Genomic DNA, 6,000 nt, shown 5'->3' with positions numbered 1-6,000 from the left:
GGGTTCTCAGGGTTGCAGCCGCAGCATTTTTAATATCGGTTTTGTTGAAACTTTTGCTGCGGTTGCGACCAGTGTCGCCACCCAAATGTGCCAATGATACTTTTATTGTTTGGATGTAGTTTAATGTTAGATGTGATGAAAATAAATTATTTGTAACAGTTACTAAATGCACAACACAGTCTGAGCATATTTGCTGACGATATAATTCACTTTTTTTTTTTTTTAATTTTCTATAGCGTAGTTCCAAACAGGAGGGTTGCCAACATTGATTACGTGAATATGTTGTTGGTTATCATTTAAGTATATAGGCGTTTTTAAAAGCTTTATAGTAAAAATAATGCCAATTTCTGAATACTAGTTAGGATAGAAAAGCAAATTATAGATAAGTAAGCTTTCGCATGAGTTTATTAATAATGCGAACATAACCACAAAATGTATATTGAGAAGTCAACACGGAGATGGAAACCTGCAGCATGACTGCGGCTGCAAAAGTAGCGCCTTGTGTGTGTGAACAGACTCTCAACCTCCAGTTGCAACTTTTGCAGCACTCGGGTTGCGCAGCACGAAAAGTAGCGTGCAGCGCGCTACTTTTGGCTTACGTGTGAACACGACAAGCAACTTTTGCAGCTGCAGTACAAAACTTGCGCAGCAAAAGTAGCGACGTGTGACCGTACCTTAAGAATCACTCAACAGCTGTCCATCATTTTGCAGTCAGCTGACCTAATTGCGTTCTATGATGAAAGAGTGATGGAACGGAGAAAAATTCTCTCCGGCGCCAGGATTTGAACCCGGGTTTTCAGCTCTACGTGCTGATGGTTTATCCACTAAGCCACGCCGGATACAACCCCGACGCCGGTCAGAATCGTCTCAGATTAAGCTCCATCTCTTGGGTTCCCTCTAGTGGCCGCCCTCTGCACTACGTCATAGATGTCTATGAACGCAGAACCGAAGTCCATACATGTGTTGAGGTGCACTCGAATGAGTGACTGGTTGGCCGGGATCCGACGGTATAGGCGCCGTCTTAAATCACAAAGTGATTTATTACGCATATCATATATATTTTGATGTACCGAAGTACATATGATATTTCCATGCAGATATTCTGCGTCATCATATGATGAAAGAGTGATGGAACGGAGAAAAATTCTCTCCGGCGTTCTGTTTCAACAATCAGTTTACTTTACTGAAGCGCTTAAAAAAAACGCCTCAAGGCCACGCGTGGTGGTTTCCGTGAGCAGTCAGTTTACGCTTGTCAGTGTAGAAGACACAGTCAAGAATGCATCAATGCATGGACACCACTTTCAGCATCTTTTGTAACAAGGTTAGTACTCAAGTGATAACAATAAATGAGTAGGATAAGCTTGAGGATTGATAACTAATGCTCCGCGCTTGCTGGCAGGCCGCAAGGGGAAGCGAACGCACTGTATTATCATATTACTTATTGGTAAGGTTAGCCAAGCAGCAATTTAAGTATTCATTCTAAGGAATGAATCATGTTTATGATTGATACCTGTATCTGCTTGACATGAATTGGTCACAAGAGTAATTCGCTTGCGTGCTATGAGTAGCCTACTCAATAATGGTCGACTTTATGCACGATTGAGAAATTAATAATAATAATAATAATAATAATAATAATAATAATAATAATAATATATCAGTTGTTAGAACTTTCGATAGTCCATCTCCATTTTTCTCTGTTGCTCCATTGACCCCTCTTCAGATTTAGTTCTAACGCGCCTTAAACCAACCCTCTAAATTGTCTTTCTCTCTTGCAATATTGTTTATGCTCGACCATGCCGAAAAGTAGTAATTATACACCTGGTAGCAGACCTTTAATGCATGTCATTAAAGTACACCTACTCATTAAAGGTCAGGTCTTTCAGCCAATGACAGGTCAGCTTTCTACCGTTATAAAACCGCAAGTATCGATTATTCTCGGATATGCAATCGAAAGAGAATTAGCGAAAAGTCACGGAGGCTGGAAATCCAATACTGTCGCAGAAGGTTATGTTCCGTTACTATAATAATTAGCGTTAATTGTAAATAATATTCAAATAAATTCAATTTGTCATCTCGTTTTTCAATGTCTAATTTTATTTCAATGTTATCTCTGTAGGTTCTTAGGGCCTAGCAAGGTCAATGTGGACATCTGTTCCTCGGAAAAAATCAATACTTTCGCGTCTGCGCACATCTCACAACATACGGGACATTGCTCCAGGTCAGATACAATAAAATTAATAATATCAAGTTAGAAATATGGTCGAGCATAAAAAGTCGTATGAAACTCGCCTATAATGGTAATTAAGAAGCTCGTATGAAAATTATGAAACTCGCTTGCGTTCGTTTCATAAATATCCATACTCACTTCTTAATTACCTTCATTATAGGCTCGTTGCATAATGTACTATTAATTAGATGCTTTTCCGTCTACAAACTTATCAAGTAATATAATGTGTTAAAAAGCCATTACAATATTACTGTACTTATTGTGTGGATTAGACTAGACATTAGGCATCTTCAGGTCAATATTAGGTACGTACATAAATGTGTTTAAACACTAAAGTCATTTAAATATAATTGTACAATGTTATCACAGGACCTTATGCTTATATTAAGGTTTAAAGTTAAAAGTAATGATTGATAAAATGTATCAACACAGCGATAAAAATAACAGTTAACTAAAATATTAATTTGTATTAAAGGTTCATTTAGGCCCTAACATAAGTCTTTGTAATATGGTTCTATTGAACAACTTACATTTGGTGTTGTGAGGTTGCAGTTAGATGTATCATCGACAGACCAATAAGTACACCAGTAAATAAATATTTCTGCAAAAAAGAATGCAACCATATAATAAACTTAGCAATAGAAAACGGTTTCAGTAAAAAAAAATTATACAGATCATAAACAAACTTATCAGAACACGACAAAATAAAACACACACAACTCTCCAACAAATAAAACCTAAAAAGGCAGAAACATGTGCCACCATGACATAAATTGGTCAAATAAATAACAACTTAAGCAGCCTTTTAAGAAGTAGCACATAAAACAAATAATAAATTAAACAATATATTACCAAATAAATTAGGAGAGGGAAATGGTCACTAGAAAAGTGGAATATATAAACTCAATTGCACAAAATGTGATAAAAATACATAGGAGAACGAAAAGAAATTTTAACACAAGGTAAAAAGAACACATAGGCCTATCAGATTTCCGGAGTAATCGTAACAAATCTAAATTTGCAGCCCATCTAATTGAGACCGGACACGAACTGAATAACGTTAATAATACATTATAAATCATAAAAATAGTTAACAATAGTTTAATTAACACAGGTGAAGAATATTGTATTACGACACATCATCATTAAAATATATAATTGAATGAACAAATCACAAACCGCCTAAACCCACTTTTTATATTATCTCTGAAAAACCACTTATCTACTACTTATGTCAGTAAAGTGACCAATCCACTCCCCTCCCTTCAACCTGGCAGTATCCACCACGTGTGATACTTCTCCTTATTCATCCCTTATCTTGCTATGTGCCTCCACTTTATTCCATTCAGAAGATGGACATCCGACTAGTTCATCGGAGTTTTACATCAATATATACGGCCTTACTGTAATTCTGCCAGCTAAAATAAATCATTATTATCTTATTATTATTATTATTATTATTATTATTATTATTATTATTATTATTATTATTATTATTATTTCTCCCATTTCTTATTATTCTATAATATTTCATTCGTGATCTGTCATCTTACATTTACGCTTTTATCACGAATATTTTAATTTCGTCTAAAGATGTTCGCAGAAATATTTTGACGTGTAACGCCTATATTCGACCTACATTAATAGAAAAAATTAGAGGATTTGGTGGAACGATTTCTTACGCTGACGTCATTCGGCTTTAATCGCCTTATAAATGCTTACTTGGTATGCGAATAACTGAACAGTGTAAGTTCATTCCTATAGGCCTACACAAAGGGTTTGCATGTATACATAATCAAGGAAGCCAATATTTGAAGGCACATGATGATGATAATGATGATGATGATGATGAAATTAATAATTATCATAATGTTGATATCTTGTAGACTATGTATGGTATTTAACTTGTTAATTGTTACACAGCATTTCATTGTGAAATTTTCTTAAATTTTCATCTCACATAGACTAATATAAGTTTTGTAACTTTGCCAGTCCTCGATTTTTCAGCATTAGTCAATAATGATTTATGTTACTCTTACTTCCTGGAGACATTATTTCGACGGACCAATTAAAAAGGAAAACAACACTAAATTTAATGAGAATTGCATTTCAAAGTTTATGTTGCTGTGACAAATCCAATTAACACCACTCCAATTTGAAACTTACAGTATATATAAAACAACGTCAAAAATTCCGTCGGTGAAGTCCGGAGGGCCTAATTAGTCTAATCCACTCTCCTCACCTACACGCTAGAGCCCCCTGGGATCTTTCAAGATGCAAAAGAGAAAGTGGTATGTGGAAAGTTACTGCATTTATCTTTCCCAAGAAAAACTGCAAACATAGCATGATAGTCTTTCTACGATAAAAGATTGGCATGATGAGTCTTTCCACGATGAAAGATTGGCATGATGAGTCTTTCCGCGATAAAAGATTGGCATGATGAGTCTTTCCACGATAAAAGATTGGCATTATGAGTCTTTCCACGATAAAAGATTGGCATTATGAGTCTTTCCACGAAAAAAGATTGGCATGATGTGTCTTTCCACGATAAAAGATTGGCATGATGAATCTTTCCACGATAAAGGATTGGCATTATGAGTCTTTCCACGATAAAAGATTAGCATGATGAGTCTTTCCACGATAAAAGATTCCAGATGAAAACTACATGGATATGGAGAAGAATGGAGCGTGTGAAATGGACAGACAGAATAAGAAATGAAGCTGTGCTAGAAAGAGTGGTTTGAAGAAAGAATAATGTTGAAACTGATCAGGAAGAGAAAAAGAAATTAGCTGGGCCACTGGCTGAGAAGAAAGGATGCACTGGAAAGAATGGTGAACGGGAGCAAAGTTCGGGTCAGAAGAAGATAAATGATAGACGACATTAAGATACATGGATCGTATGCGGAGACTAAAAGGAAGGCAGAAAATAGGAAAGACTGGAGAATGCTGAGTTCGCAGTGAAAGACTTGCTCTTGGGCAGAAAAATGTGAATGAATGAATTAACAAAATTTGAAGCAGTTTCATTGATCCTTGCATTTTTCACAGTAACATCGGACTTCAAAATGCAGTTCTCTCACAACTTTAAATTTTGAGTTCTTTCCCTTTTTGAATTGTCCCGTCGATTTTATTGTGTTGTATCAAACAATTTAAGAATTTATTAGGGCCACGTCTCATAAAAATAAAGGTAAATTTTGATATTGAATTGAGTTTTTAACACCCAACGTGCTTTGAACACTGAAAACACTTCTCGAAAATATAACGGATACATTTCTATAGAGCTACGTCAGCTTTGTAGGATTTCTCTCTACTTAGTTGTTAAGATTTTTGTTGCTAGAATTATCATTTACACCCAGAGCCTTAAGCAAGTAGAGTTTCTCACTTGCAATTACCCATAGCAACACGTTAATAGAGCGCAGATATGAACCTATAGCTAAACACGGAGCAGATTCAATAGAGAAGCAGCACTGCGTGTGATGTGTCTCAAATGTTGGCAGACTTGCGGTGCTGTTGCTTGCGAACAATTGCTGCTCCTATCCCAGACACGACATTCGTTTGGTGAATGATCGCTCCCATGGCTACATACAAAAGCCTCTCAATGCATAGTTTCACCTGTTTTGTATTTGGGTCGAGTACTTCATTGTTGTGGTCCAAGCCTCGTAGAATGAGCAACTGTATGTTGGGGGAAGGCTGAAGGTAATCAATGGGTTGCTCAGCTGTCCTATTGGCAGAATGGGGGTAATTGCTCGTCCCTGCAGATAACAACAGATCTC

The 6,000-nt window shown here is 36.3% G+C and overlaps 1 protein-coding gene across 1 annotated transcript in view; it reads right to left on the bottom strand.

The window, feature by feature from the left end:
• LOC138710867 (uncharacterized) overlaps positions 1 to 6,000 on the bottom strand; it is a 2,470,114-nt gene that overhangs the window by 2,188,565 nt on the left and 275,549 nt on the right. The window contains exon 2 of the mRNA XM_069842040.1: positions 2,761 to 2,831. The gene's annotated coding sequence lies outside the window, so the exon portion shown is untranslated. The remainder of the gene's footprint in view (positions 1 to 2,760; positions 2,832 to 6,000) is intronic.

This window comes from Periplaneta americana, chromosome 12 (assembly GCF_040183065.1).
Source record: "Periplaneta americana isolate PAMFEO1 chromosome 12, P.americana_PAMFEO1_priV1, whole genome shotgun sequence".
NCBI classification, from domain to species: Eukaryota; Metazoa; Arthropoda; class Insecta; order Blattodea; family Blattidae; genus Periplaneta; species Periplaneta americana.
This window is presented reverse-complemented; position numbering and strand designations above follow the sequence as displayed.